Below are 16,511 nucleotides of genomic sequence, written 5' to 3'. Positions count from 1 at the left end.
GCAGCTACGATACTGAGGGCCTATTATTCAAGTTAATTTGTTGAAAATCACATTGATTACAGTTACCAGGGCATTAAAATAATACAGTACAAAAGTAGTATTTTGTTATGTGGAACACCGCATTAAGTTTACAAAGTATCCTATTATATAAAATTTTACGCTTGCTTTTAGTTTAATCCATTTTGCTTAAAAATACTTGACGTATTTTAGTGTAAAAATATACTTATACAAGATCCGTCAATCTTATAATCGTAGGCTTATTTTATGACAATAATTTGGTAGATGAACCATTTTTACTAGATAAGTATATTCAATATTGATAATGGTTTGCCTATCATAAAAACTGAAATAGACATAATGGCACTGCTGATAGTTCTATAATCATATTTAAACATGTTTTCCTCTCTGGAGTATTGTTTTATTTCCTACAGTATAAAAGCCATCACACTAGGGTCTTTTGAGCGTCGGCGTCTAGTCAACGCTATGGAAGATGGCGTCGCTGTGTGCAGTTGCGCCAACGTTGCGTCGAGCAGCAGCCATAGAGTTGACTAGACGCCGACGCTCGGGAGACGCTAGTGTGGGATGGCTCTAAAATGCTGGCATTGTCACAATGGGTATGTTCCTTAAGGGGCCCACTGTTCAATTAATCAGTGGGCTTAATAAGTCTCCCTTTAAGTGTAAGTAAGTTAAATAGGTCTCCTACCCTACGGTAGTGACCCTGCTTAGCAGGAAGTTCCAGGTTTGATTCCTGGTAAATTTGATATTTCCGGCAGCAATGCATTTGACAGCAGTTTGAATTCGAACTGAACTCTAAGTTACTTATTAAAAGTATAAAAATTCACTGTTTTGGGTATAACTTGAACCCACGACCAACGGACCAGCCCGGTGCTAGTCCATCTGAGCTACAAAGACCTTACCCAATACAGCGAATATTTCCAGCATATATGAGCCTTAGGGAGACCCTAGCGACATCTACCGTAAGAGTGTTATACTTCTTAAATGGTTACCGGAGCTCCAAGTCATATTAGAACTTCACCAGTAACAATGCGCTCCCATAATTCCGTTTAAGTAAAAAAAAAAAAAAATTAATTTACTTTGGCAATGAATTGAGTGAATTTTTCACTTTGAATTTATTTCTAAGCTTAAGAGCCCTTAATCCTTGGAGCGTTCTCCGATTTCACGAAATAACGCTCGATAGATGGCGTTGGCGCTCGGTACGCGAGCGCCGGCAACGCGACGCGCGTTTCAATGCAGACTAGAATAATCTTGATAGTTTTCAATATAATTTCAAGCAACATTAATTTTAGTGTTATATGATATCATATGCGGGCACTCTTTATTTTATTTTATATGCACAGTAGTTTTTTTATGTACACTACTACAGAGTGTACTATAACCCTTGCTCTTTATTCTGTCTCTTTCACACCAATGGAAAATGAAGAAGTTAGTAAATGACTGCAGGTATAAATAAAGTATATTAGTGCGATAGAGAGACAGATAGTGTTTCGTTGTCGTATCGTAAACGATTGGCATGTTGGCCACACACTTGCTTGGTGCCTAGCCAAAATACCAATCGTTTGCGTATATTAGTGCGATAAAGAGACAGTAGTGTTTCGTTGTCGTATCGTAAACGATTGGCATGTTGGCTACGCACCCATGATACCTAGCTAAGAAGCCAATCGATTGCGCATATTAGTGCGATAGAGAGACAGATAGTGTTTCCTTGTCGTATCGTAAACGTTTGGCATGTTGGCTACGCACCCATGCTGCCCAGCCAAGATGCCAATCGTTTGTGCATATTAGTACGAGAGAGAGACAGATAGTGTTTCGTTGTCGTATCGATTGGCATGGTGGCTACGCACCCATGCTGCCTAGTCAAGATGCCAATCGTTTGCGCACATTAGTGCTATAGAGTTTCAGTGTTATTTGAAATCACGTTAGGGTTTGTATTATTATTTATGACCCGAATGAAGTCCATCCAGGTTCTTATGATGGAGTCAGGAGTTGGTCACCAGAACTCCTAATCTACTCATTATAATTCCATCGTGCTTGGGCTCAAAAGATTTGCCCTGACGAACACCATCGATCTAGATGAGGTCCAGGGTCTTATGATGGAGTCAGGAGTTGGTCACCTGAACTCCTAAACTACTCATCATAACCTCATCGTGTTTGGGCTCAATAGATTTGCCCTGACGAGCATCATCAATCTAGATAAAGTCCAGGGTCTCATGATGGAGTCAGGAGTTGGTCAGGAGTTGGACTCCATCATGAGACCCTGGACTTCATCTAGATCGATGGTACTCGTCAGGGCAAATCTTTTGAGCCCAAACACGATGGAATTATAATGAGTAGATTAGGAGTTCTAGTGACCTACTCCTGACTCCATCATGAGACCCTGGGCCTCATCTAGATCTATGGTGCTCGTCAGGGCAAATCTCATGAGCCCAAACACGTTGGAATTATAATGAGTAGATTAGGAGTTCTAGTGACCAACTCCTGACTCCATCATGAGACCCTGGACTTTATCTAGATTGATGATGCTCGTCAGGGCAAATCTATTGAGCCCAAACACGATGAGGTTATGATGAGTAGTTTAGGAGTTCTGGTGACCAACTCCTGACTCCATCATGAGACCCTGGACCTCATCTAGATTGATGGTGCTCGTCAGGGCAAATCTATTGAGCCCAAACACGATGGCGTTATGATAAGTAGATTAAGAGTCCTGGTGACCAACTCCTGACTCCATCATGAGACCCTGGACCTCATCTAGATCGATGGTGTTCGTCAGGGCAAATCTTTTGAGCCCAAACACGATGGGATTATAATGAGTAGATTAGGAGTTCTGGTGACCAACTCCTGACTCCATCATGAGAACTTGGACTTCATCCGGGTCAAAAATAATAATGCAAATGCAAACCCTAACGTAATTTCAAGTAAAAATGCGTTTTTCAGAAAATCGCAGCCAAATAACACTAGACCCTACTCATAGTGTTTTGTGTTCCTGCCGGTGAGTAAGGTTGCCAGAGCTCAACGAGGGGTGGGAGGGGGTTAGAGTCGGCAACGCGCATGTAACTCCTCTGGAGTTGCAGGCGTACATAGGCTACGGATACTGCTTACCATCAGGCGGGCCGTAAGCTTGTTTGCCACCGACGTAGTATAAAAAAAAGGACCACTGAAAATCCATCAATAAGCGAGAGTCTGTTAAGCATAGTGTAAAAAATGAACTTTTATTAAGATTTTCTAATCGCAGTATATAGCACTTCTCGGAAATCCGTAGCTGATTACGATCGCAACGAATGCCTGACAATCGAGCACAGGTCCGTCCTCTAAGCGCGCTCCGCGCGGACTGAGAGCGGGGCGTCGCTGCTGCGTGATTTATACGTGTTTTAAAAAAATATAAATTTACGGCAATGTAGGTCCCATAGTTATGATTTTTTTTTTATAGGTTAACATAAAGTTACAGTTTGCTAAAATATTACTTTTAAAGCAAAATATGCGTACAATTTGCGGAAAAAAAATATAATAAAACCCTGTTTTCGCCAAAAAAATGAAGAAAACTCGGAAGGTATTTTATCAGTTTTTTTCAAATGAATCTTCGATTGTTAATCATTCCAGCCCCTCGTACGAGATATGTTGAATCAAATTGTAGTCATTCATGTACCAAATGATTCTTGTTTACAGCAAAATTGAGAACCGAAACGCCACATCTCACTGCAAAATTTGGAAAAGACTCCCAAAAAAACTCATTAAAAAAGAGGTTTAAAAGAGAAAATGAAAATTTGAACTGTTGGAGCCGCTAGTTTAGGAAACGATTATTTAAGTACGTTACCAGTTTTTGAATAAATACTAATAGTTACGTCGTAATCTTGAATGAAAAAGGAAGCATTTTACAAAATACGCTCGTCTGTAGGAATAAGGACTCTTAATAGCATTGTTCGCGTCGTTTCTGCATGATACAAAATTAATTTTGAATTATAACTATCCCTAAAAATGCACGAAACCGGCTGCAACGTTCATCATCTTCCTCGCATTGTCCCGGCCTTTTGCCACGGCTCATCGGAGCCTTGGGTCCGCTTGGCAACTAATCATAAGAATTCGCGTAGGCACTCGTTTTTACGATAGCGACTGCCATCCTTCCAACCCAGAGGATAAACTAGGCCTTATTGGAATTACTCCGGTTTCCTCGCAATGTTTTCCTTCACCGAAAAGCGAATGGTAAATATCAAATGATATTTCGTACATCCGAAAAACTCATTGGTACGAGCTGGAGTTTGAACCCTGACTGATTGCAAGTCGCACGCTCTTACCGCCAGCGCTTAAAGCGGCTGCAACGTTATGGATCAGTATCAGCTGTCAAGAGTACAATTACATCCCTAGATCACTGAAACCATTACCAACCGCCGGTGCCTATCATTAAGCAGGGTAATAGCAACGCTGAGAGCACACGTCGTTATCCCATCGACATTACTTGTACTCGTGTGCACGTTACACGCAAATGGATTCAGATTGACGACGTTGGAGGCGAATTCGGCTTATTTTTATGATAACTTGACATGAAAAGTACTTGAAGAAATATTATTATTGGATATCCTTTTACGTCGACTGAGCTCCACAATAAATTCGAAAAAGCTTGTGTTCTGGGTACTGAGACAAAACGATATAATATGTAAAATACAAATATTTAAATACATACTTATAATTAGAAACCACCCCATGCTCCATAATACAAATAAATGCTCTTACCGGGATACGAACACAGGACCATTGACTTCATAGGCAGGGTCTTAACCGACTAGACCAGACTGGTCGTTGAGTATCTAAAATTATTATTTTCCAACTGACGAAGCATTTGAACGCCAATTAAGATCTTTTTTATTGGATAATCCATTATTTCTTTTACGGAATGAATACATGGAAATGACATGTTATGAATTGATTTTAATATATGATAATTGTTATTTTATTTTTATACTGTAATGCCTTGTACTTTAATTTGACGATCACGAGATACCTAGGTATACGTAGCCATATTGACAACTTTTCCGTAATTATTTTATTTGACATTGTATAATTGTTTCCCGATATTTATTTGCACGCAGAGAAGATGGCCGATGGGGTCGAAAAGTACTCGAGTGGAGACCACGGACTAGCAAGCGCAGCGTAGGACGACCACCCACAAGATGGACAGACGACCTTATTAAGGTCGCCGGAAGACGCTGGATGTGGGTCGCTTCCAACCGGTACATGTGGAGGTCCAAGGGGGAGGCCTATGTTCAGCAGTGGACGTCTCATGGCTGAGATGATGATGATGACGATGATCTATTTGACATTGTGATGAATTTATTTTGCTATTGACATTTGATGATTTTTCTGTCTTGATGGTGTATATAATAATTAGTTGACGATCATAAAATAAGTTCATATAGATTGGTTTGTAATAATTTATATTGTAATTTGATATTATGAAAGAAATAAATCTAAATCTATTTAACTTTTTTGGAAACAGACGAGAAATAAATTATGCAAAACGTTGATATCTTGTAATGCTAATACGTTTATATCTTTTCCTACTCCTCTACTGTTATGTGTCATTTATGCATTCATTAACACGAATATAAGAACATACTTTTGCTTTGTTTACCTAAATTAAGATTTATTTTTGTTGACTCGTAGGATAAGTATTGTATGCAACGTTGTATAAGTAGGTAAAAAAATACGCCTTTGGCTCCGGCTCACATTGTAACTCAGGCCACTCGCCTTTTTTGACCCTTCTTATACAACTATTGCATAAAATACTATTACCGATTGTCACAATCACCCATTCCGATACGTTACACAAGTTATTAACGGGTTATATAATAGTACACATGAATAGTTAGTTTTGCAGAGCTCGGTGTGAACGATGTTCGATTATTAACGCCATATTGAATTCGATACCGATACCCGTGATCGCGGTCGTCGGCACGAATTGTCTTATTTTCAGATAGTGTTATATTACATTTTCGTTCTACTGAACCAGAGCAATGCCGCGTGTAACATTCGTGTATGTATGTGGAGTCATTTCCTATTTTTGCAATTCAGCTTTTTACAAACGAAAACTATCATTTTATTGCTATTTGTATTAATTAATAAATGTATATTGCACTTGCAGGAGAGAGCAGACAGTGACAGATCATCTCCATAACAGTTTTAGAACAAAAAATGAATATCAGAATTGAGCTTTAGACCACTGCACAAATGTAAAATAGTTGAAAACATTTAAAGCTATTAGGTATCATAAATTACAAAATGTAATAGTAAGTTTGGCAAAAAATATTTTTTTGGTACAAGTTTTTGTTTCCAACTTTACTTTTCTTACCACGGGCTACTTACTCATCTCCATCATCAGATCAGCTTGATGCTACCATATTGCATTGTCACCCGACTCACATATTTATGCTAAATTTCAGCTCAATCGGAAGCCGAGAAGTGAATCAAAAGCTTCCAAGATTTGATTCACACAAACACACCTAATACATACTAACAGAGGGCAAGTGAAATAAAAGCTTTTAAAAATAGATAATTATGTCGTTATTATATTGTTTTTCAATATCTCTTGTACCTGTGATAGCAGCAGCGGTGAGGAAAACCAAATACGAAGAAATCTTCTTCCTCCTGCCCTTATCCCACGTTATGTGGGGTCGGCACAACATGTTCTTCTCTTCCATTCTCCTCTATCTTTCGTCACCTCAGCACTCACTCCTTTCTTTCTCATATCCTCTTTCACACAATCCATTCATCGTTTTTGGGGCCTACCATCCGCTCTCCGTCCATCAACATTCATTCCTAACATTCTTTTTCCTATATGGCATTCATCCCTCCTCATTAAATGCCCATACCACGCTAACCTACCACTCCTTATCTTCTCCGCTACCGGTGCTACTTTCAAACTTCCCCTTATATACTCATTCTTATTACGAAGAAATAAATACCTAGCTAAAATGCTAGCTAGATAATATCCAGCCATTATCGCCACGCCATTGACGCCATGTTTAGAGGCTCTTGGTTAATTAACTTTTCTCTGTGATCTGAAGTTTCTGTGAATGATGAACTGAAGATCAACTATTTAAAAGTAAAGCTACATTGTAATTAAATGTTTTTCATTGAGTCAATAACATACTCTTTATTCGGTTTCGTAACATTTTACTTTTTTCTATGGGAGGGTTGTTAGCCCGCCGCACAACCCCTAGAATGCTGGAGGACCACACCGTCGTTTGTTAGCGATTCCACTGGAATTAGCCGAATAGCTAGGCATACTGCGTAACTAAATCCCACAGACGTCGCTGGCTCGATCATCTACTCAGAATGGGGGAGGATCGCGCAGTCAAGGAAGCGTACTTGGGGCGACCAACCGGCCGTCGACCGATTGGGCGCCCCAGGTACCGCTGGTGTGATGTCGTGGAGGCGGACCTGCGCGTCGGCTAAATGCCAATACATGGCAGGAAACCGCGCTGGATCGGGACAGGTGGCGTTCTCTCGTTTCGGAGGCCAAGATTCTTTTTGGATCGCTGAGCCAAAGTAGTTAGTTAATTAGTTCAATAACATACTAAAAAGTCTCGGTGACTGTAAAATATTTAGAAGTGGATTTTTTTTCTGCACGTGCACGTGCTATAATGATACCCGTCTTAACTTTATATATAAACTTAATTTATATTTAACATTGATATTTAGTGTGCATTTTGCTCTCATCTAAGTATCTAAACATTGGAATGTGATCTTATAACTTTAAAAGAGCAAGTTTTATACATATATATATATTTGTAGATTTTGGGGATCCCGGAAACAGCTCTAACAATTTTAAGGAAATTTGCTATATAGGGTTTTCGGGGGCGAAAAATCGATCTAGCTAAGTGTTATCCCTGGGAAAATGCGCATTTTGCTCGGTTTCCCAGATATTATTAATAAATCAAGACTGCGTTTTAATTATTAATACGTGCAGAAATCAGGACAGTACCAAAAAAGGGTTAAAGGCAAGAAATAATCAAGTCATCGATATTCAGTGAATTTCACACAATTAAGCAAGCTTTGAAACTGCCTAATTGTTTAATTGTAACCATCGGGAAAATCGTTGATTGAAAACCTTTCACGCATGTGAACTGGAATAAGTTTCACATGTGTTCAAATAATTGCATGTTTTAAAGTTGTAACGTTTTCAATGTTTTCATGTCTGTCAACATATTCTCGAAGTAAAGTAAAGGTAAATTAAAGTAGGTTGTCTGATACCTGTTCAGTTAATTATTATAATTGTAGTGTTAGTGGGTTTTTTTTAGTGCCACGTCGACCAATTATTGATCTATTGTAGCGGCCCCTTCATAGTACATTGTGCAACGAGGGGGGTAAGTGAAATTTTGGATACGAGGGAATTAAAGACCCTAGTTTGCAATATTCTTACCCCGGAGTTACACACAATGTTTTTCATCACACTTGCGAAGAAAAAACTAAATTTTAAGCGAAATCATTCTTAAATACGGTGACATATCAAACTTGTCCGCCATTTTGTAATTTCTCGACAGGTTAGGCATCGAAAGCATATACCTATTTGGCATTCAGCCACGATTGAAAATTATGTAAAAATATTTTAAACAGCTGTTAAATTAATCAAATTAAATAATTTGAAACATAAACAAAATATTAAATTACAAACGTCAGTATTTTAAAAGTAAAACTCGTTTATGCTACTTGGTTTGTATGAATAAGTGACATAATTTAAGAAGAAAGCTATAACTCCCTAGGGAGTAATAGCTTTTTTTTTCACAATCCATAACTCCCGCGGGAACAAAATAGGCCTTTGTCCTTCAGTACACCTGCATGAAATAAGATCTTTTTCGAGCAAGTGTGATGAAAAGTTAATTACTAAAGCCCGTTGAACCTAGGAAATTTCATATTCTTTGGGCCGTAACGCTCTGTACCTCATAAGGTTGCCGCGCCCACGCCGCCGTAAGTAGGCACTTGTTTTTGATTATTTAGTGGTCCGCAGAAATAGAGAATGTGCATTGCAGTATCCTTTGATTCCTGGCAGAACCTGCATGTTGGATCTTGTTTCTTTCCAATTAGAAACACGTGTTTTGTCAACTAGCAGTCGGCCCTATTCGAAGAATGAGATACTATAACGAGAAGTTCTGGTTTAGATAAGTTCTCATTTAGATATCGTTTGTATGTCGTATAATTGACAGAAGCAGGTCAAATCGGGCAACAAATGTCACTTAGATGTTAGAAATATCGTAGATAGATCTTATTGGGAACACAGAGGAATCGAAATAAACGTCAATTTTGACATGTCGTTTAGTTATCGATCTTTTAAAGATCTTTCCAAGATGTTAAACGTGTCTTAATCATTCTTAGAATCGGGCCGTAAGTCCCATCAGTATTCTTGTTCAGTTAATAAGCTGTATGCAAATTTAGAACATATAATCAGATGAGTAATTTAGATTGGCTGATAAAATTACTTCCACTTTGAATTTTATTCAAGTAAAGCGACCACGGTATAATTTGACGGCACATTATTATCATTGGTCTTTGCGTCCATTACAGACGATATACACAATGACCACGCAGCACTTTTATTTAGCTTTACTGTGTATATTAGTATATAATTATAAGCACATCCTTCAAATCTTGTAACTTAAATTTGAATCTGGTGATTTAGCTAAAATTACTATGCAAAATGGAGCTGATCTGATGCTGCAGTCAAAAAGTAGACATTGGAACTTACCAGAATTTAAGCTCATTAGAAAGGTCTCAAGAACTGCTTTATCTTAGACATGAGTAGAAGTACAGTGAGAAATAAAAGTATTAAAAGTTGTCACAAATAAATAAATATTTGTTGATGACTGGATGGACCCGGGTATGTCCTTAAACTACGTCCAAAAGAGAGGTATGGGCATTGTGAATGTCATCTCGCCTTGTGTGGTATGGCACAGCACACCGGATGTCATTCCAGATCTAGAGCAGAGCCCAACTGGGGAAGTACCTCCACCTTACAGAAAACCGCAGCCAAATAACACTTGACCCTACTCATAGTGTTGTGTTCCTGCCGGTGAGTATGGTTGCCAGAGCTCAACGAGGGGGGTGGGGTTAGGGTCGGCAACGCGCATGTAACTCCTCTGGAGTTGCAGGCGTACATAGGCAACGGAGACTGCTTACCATCAGGCAGGCCGTATGCTTGTTTGCCACCGACGTAGTGTAAAAAAAAATTAAAAAAAGATTACTATGAAGGTAGATGAGAAATCTTCTGACTGAAAAAATGATACATACATTTTTCCAAATTAAATTAGTAACGACAAAGACCTATATACTATATTCAGGTTGCGCCGAAAATACGTAAAAAAAAATTACTGCTACATTTAGGATAAGTTTAAAAATCGGCTACATTTGTGTTTCAAAGTTAAAGGAGAATATTTTAAAGATAAAGTAAGTTCTGTGTTAGTCAAATGAATGTAGTTTTATTCTTAGTAAATTTTATATAACACGTGTAAGGGAGAAAAGAAATCCAAAAATAGTTTTTATTTCTGAGCCAACCTACAATAAGTTTGTCGATGTTGATGTACCTTTTCGTATTAGTAAATTATTATAATGTAAAGTTGTTGATACGTATTATACTCATTAAGTAACTCACTAAAACGATAGAAAATAAGCAGACCCCCTTTTTAATGAAAACGCGATTTCCCTACACAAAACTTTTGAAACTACTTTTTTAGTCAAAACAAGTTTAAAACAATTTAACAATTTTAATCGACATTTTATGAAGAGTTTCAAAAAATGTCGATTAAATTATTTAAAATATAACGAATCTGGAAACCATATTATTGTTTTCTAATCATGTAATGTAACTATTTAAAATTGGGACGTTTAATGACATACTTTGATGTCTAAATCGTCGCACAGTGCGGTTCCAGAGAGATATCCTCTCGCGATCTTCGCGAAATTTGAAATGGGGTCTTTGCAGAGATATTCTGTTTTAAAGGAGTCGGCAACGTGCATGTGACACTAATAATGAAATCGCAAAACTCCATCGACTATGGTAAAGCTTATTACACGTATAGCTTAAACAAATGGCTCTATGTATGAGCTGTAGAACTCACGATAAGCTTTAAAAAAATAAAAAATACTTCGTTGAGTCATTATCATAGCGAGCTCACAACTATGCCTCAGAATTAAATTAAATGCCTCAGACCCTACTGGCGCTTAAGCCGTCTATGCTAATTTCCGCCATATTGAAGTTTTTCCAAAAAAAAAACTACACAATTTTTTTATCTATTTAAATAGATCTATTTAACTACCAAACCTGCTCACAATTTTTTACAATAATCTATTGATAAATACCACCTGCAGAGGCATACATACAGACACAGATAAATTCTTTAACGCTCGGTCAATATAAATACACTTTAACACACCATCGGCGAAACTAATAAAAATCAATGGCCCGAACTGCAATTAGCAGCAGCGTAAAGAACATTATTACCGACACTCCACTGTCTAGATTATTTCAATTAAGCCAGTTTTTCAACCCTATCGGCCGTAAAAACCTTCACAGATTTAGCCTGGCGCCCAAACTTAGTAATAAAGACGTCGTTCTACATAATGGAACGTTACAGAACTGCCTGAAGTTACCAAATTTCTTTGCCTTTACAGAGTTAATTAAAATTTCGCTCGGTACTTTTTACCCGAATACAACAGACCCAAGGATTGGGAGGTTGACTGTATTTAAAATCAATTTTACAGTACATATGGTGCTACTTTTCCGCACTTGTGCGTAAATTAGAACATTATGTAACTATGTCTAAAATTTAAAGGGTCATATGTACTGTAAAACATTGTACGATACATGTGCGAATAGGTAATTCGCAACTCGTGTCGATTTAAAACAATCCCTTCGGTCGTGTTTTAATTTATCGCCACTCGTTACGGAATGAGCAGTTTTCGGAGCATATGTCGAAAATTCGAAATTTTAAATGATATTATAAAGTTTCAGATTGCGAATTATGGTAAAAAACAAACGCTTACCTATTTCCATTACCTACAAAATATATGTTCAGTAAAACAAACACTCTAGACTAGTATTCTTAATACAATTATGTTTTTAATGTTTCTCGATCTTATTGTGAAATTCTTATTCCCTAATTTACTTTATATTTATATAACAATTTAATATTCTTAAATTATAATCATAATAACATCAGTAAATCGCTGTAATAATTAGCTTAAGATTATATAATTATATTAATAATACAATTTAAAAGTGCTTGTGGATAAGCCTACTTGAATAGGGAAGATTTTGAATTTATTATGTAAAGAGGAACATTAAAATATTTACCTATTAACACATTGAGTACCGGGAACCCGCTCAGCGAGTTCTCTGTTCGTAGTCGCTTTCTAAAAAGCGGGAAAACGCTGGGATTGGCTACGAGCCTAGCGCTACAAAAACGTTGGTAGCGAATGTGATAAGACGAATGAACGCCTTCTCCATACAAACGTAGTCCCCCATTTTTCTCTCTAAGTTAACAAGAGAGGAGCTTTTAAACATTTGTATAGAATTTGTTTTTCACTCCTAATTCTTATAAAAAAGTCAAAAATCAAATGGTTTAAATACAATAATCTGTGTAAAAACATTTTCCATATTGTCAAAATCCAGGGAGGAAAATGGGGACTATTATTTATGGAAAAGCGGTAGTTCACTATCCTCTTAATAGCCACAATCAATCAAGAGGGCTGCTAAATGTAGTATCTACCCGGCGATCTATTTTTCAAAAACCGGGCCGCATGAAGAGCTATTGCATGTGGTCACGAACCTCATACACTTGGAATGAAAGATATTAATAACCGCCTTATTAAGCAAAATTGTATGTTGTGTATTAATTTGTATTTGAAAGTCAAACGGCCCTATTCAAACTTTCAGATACGCCAAAAATTTGCTAAAGATACGTATATTTAAGATATGGATTAGATGTCAATGTCAAAAAACAGAAACGTCACTTTTGACACGACATATCAAATCCATATCGTATCTTTAGAAATTTTTTGATATATCTTAAAATACATATCTTAAGGAAGCGGTGGTGGTGGCCGAGTGGATATGACCGCCGACTTTCAATCCGGAGGTCGCGGGTTCAAATCCTGGTACTATAGAGTTTTTCGGAACTTATGTACGAAATATCGTTTGATATTTACCACTACCTTTTCGGGCAAGGAAAACATCTTGAGGAAACCTGGCTACATCTGCGAAGAAATTCAAAGGTGAATGTGAAGTCCTTAATCCGCATTGAGCTAGCGTGGGGACTACAGCCCGAGCCCTCTCGCGCGTTAGAGGAGGCCTGTGCCCAGCAGTGGGACGTATACAGGCTGAATTATTATCTTAAAGTTCGAATCGGGCCGAAAGTCTTATTGGAAATCTCAATGCTCTAAAACTAACATCACTCATAGCATAGTCACCTAAAGGAGTAATACAAAACTATACCTAAAGTAATTATGTATTATAACATACTATAAACTATATATAAATACATATATATAGTTTATAGCTATGGTTTCGATTGATATTTTCTATAAAAAGTTGTTATCTTACCAATTGGCTATATTGCTGTAGCCGCTTCCCCTGAGGCCAGATTCTGCTCGTTAGTCGTTAATTTAATTTTAAAAAGAGACAATCTGAGAGAAATCAAAATTTTATATTTTGAAACCTCTAAAATGTTTTTCGATTTTATACAAAATATAAGTCTAACAAAAATAGGTGGGATCCGTTTAAGAGCCCGGTAACGATTTTAGAGCAAAAATTTAAAATTGATAGATTTAGTCGTTGAAATTGTACACCTTTTTTTACGTAATATCTAAATAGAAACTATTGGTTTCTATTAGCACGTTTTTTCATCTTGCCTTTTAATAATGAGGTCGCAAGCGTACGTCATCGTTAATATGTGACGTGAAGGGTCATCAAAAAATTATGGTAGTAAATTGTACAAACATAAGAACAGTTCCAGTAAACGTTGTAGATTATGTAAGTATCAAAATTACGTTGAAATTAAGTCGATTTAAGAGAAATTGTCACTTGTTTTGAAGTAATTAATTACTGGAGAAAATTGATTTCGTCTAACTTTCATTTACACTACTTCAAATTTATAATAACACAAATGTAGTTTATTAAAGTTAAAGTAGAAGATATGTGTAATACAAAATTCAATTTTTTTTATAATACAAAATTACCATTTATAGCAGTTCAAACTTTACGGAATTTACAAATAAGCTGCGCTGCTGCACTGCTTTACGCGCGTTTACCTAAACGTCCATCCGAGAAAAAATAATCATTACTTATTAAGTGAATCTGTTTTCCAAAAAATGATTTATTAAAATGAAATATAACAAGACGTGCTAGTAGAAACCAGTACCTGTTATTTCAAATAGTTAAAAAAATGTTTTTTTTTTTTTATGTAATAGGCTGCAAACGAGCAGACGAGCCGCCTGATAGGAGGTGTACAATTTCATGCGCTAAATCTATCAATTTGATATTTTTGCGGCTAAAATAGATAACGGCCTCTTAAGGGCATATTCGGTATAGTCTTGATTAGGAAAAAAAACATGAATACATTTTTAGACACGAAAATAATTTTTCGGCAGGTCGTCCAAGTCGGCTAACTCTTCATTCAAAGGCAAAAAAAAAAATCGCGCCAAAAATTTTTTTCTTAATCCTTTTCTTGTTCACAAGTATCACAACATTATACCGTTAAACAAATTCTCACTATTTTTGTTACACTTTATTATATATATTTTTAGAAAGAATTGATAATAACTGAAAAAAAACATTCAATATCCACTAAATCTTATTAGGTCCTGGTGAATCCATCATGTTATCGTATTTAACAGTCGCAATTTTGAATAATTAAAGAAAAATTATGCTTGAATTGTTTTCAAAATTCGAAATCTTTAAGAAATTCAAGATTTGTATACTTGAACGAAACCACCGAAAATTGAAGTGTATAAAGTTACCTGTTGAGAACTAATTAATTTTAGTTCTAAGCAATTACAAACTACAAAACTAAAGGAATAAAACGGTGCTTAATTTAATTCCCAAGTCTCTTCAAACACTCTCTTAAGAGCTAATTAAAATTCAAATAACAACTGCAAAGCCTTTTTGCACTTATGCTACCATCTACTCAAACAAGAGACGTTACGACCATTACCCTTAATTTAAAAAAAAACAACTAACCTGCAGAATATAAAGATCATCGTTCGTTGTTTTTGCAATTTGGACACCAGTGCATGTTCACACTCACCAAACACAAACACTAAAATTAGTGCACTAAAATCTATTTTTTTACTAAATAACACACACTTTTTAGCTGAGTCGAGCTAAAGTTGTAGTTTCGTAGCATTCGTAGCAAACGGCCATCCGTGACCGCTACGCGTCGTAGCAGCCGAGGCGGTTGGCGTAGCAAGACTGAGGTCTACGCGGCGATGGAGCGCGCAGGCACAGCTACATAAAAAACAGTAGCGCAACTCCCTACAAAACCCACATCTTTATTTACCAGATCGCTGTAAAGATTGTTAGGTGTCTTTACTGTTATGGAATATATCTGTACAGTTTTCGGTTGAATTGTAGAAAGTTAATCTTGTAAATAACTAGAAAAAAGTTCAACGAATCATTTCTCTAGGATTGGAATATCAGAGGTTACATTTTAAGTTTACGGTTATTGCTGGCTGTGATTTTTTAATAAATAAAATAAATAAATGTAGGTATTTCTTACGTAAGTGTACTATAAATTTTGCTATTTTTGTATACTTTTGAGATTAATCGAACAAAAAAGACCAATTATTAAAAAAAATGTGTTTTGATTTATCTTTGTTTGTACTAGCTAATGGATCTTTCCTTATAATCATAATAATCATAATCATAATCTTTATTGTCTGTGAGAAATGGGTTACATTGCCGGTAATTACTATTGTAACAATTTTACATGGACTCACCAAGTGGAAGTCGTGGAAGTTACTCTCCGTTGTACCTTTGAACCGATTCCCTGTAAAATTCTGATTTGCACTTGCCTCATACTTACGAGATATCAAAATGTTACTTAGTTAGGAGGTATCAAAATCTGTGTCCCACTGCTCGGCAAAGGCCTCCTCCCTTTTTTTGTTCCATTCGTCTCTGTTTAGCGGCTTCGATCTAAGTTAGTAGACTCACTGCTTACCTGTGGTGTAGGTTACTTGTCTAACTCCCCCCCCCCCCCTATTACTGACACTAGATATAAGATAAGATAAGTAGTAACTAACATGACATGTAATTTTGGCAATTTGTTAAATATCAAAAACTGGCGCCATGTAATAAATCAAAGGCCAAAGGATGTACCCGGTAAGATGGCGCAACTTTTTGATATTTAACAAAAAAAAAATTACACATATCATTATTTCCCAATAAGGATCAAAATCAAATTGCGTTCAAAAAGTTTTAGTCATGTGTCGAAAGATGGCAGTAAATTTATGGG

At 36.6% G+C, this 16,511-nt stretch overlaps 1 protein-coding gene across 1 annotated transcript in view; it reads right to left on the bottom strand.

The window, feature by feature from the left end:
* The window catches only part of LOC133526867 (uncharacterized), a 278,043-nt gene extending 262,192 nt beyond the window's left edge, over positions 1–15,851 (bottom strand). The window contains exon 1 of the mRNA XM_061863695.1: positions 15,239–15,851. The gene's annotated coding sequence lies outside the window, so the exon portion shown is untranslated. The remainder of the gene's footprint in view (positions 1–15,238) is intronic.
* Positions 15,852–16,511: the final 660 nt, after the last annotated feature.

Source organism: Cydia pomonella, chromosome 17 (assembly GCF_033807575.1).
Source record: "Cydia pomonella isolate Wapato2018A chromosome 17, ilCydPomo1, whole genome shotgun sequence".
Taxonomy (NCBI): Eukaryota; Metazoa; Arthropoda; class Insecta; order Lepidoptera; family Tortricidae; genus Cydia; species Cydia pomonella.
Note: the sequence above shows the minus strand (reverse complement) of the source record. Positions and strands in the feature narration are given on the sequence as shown.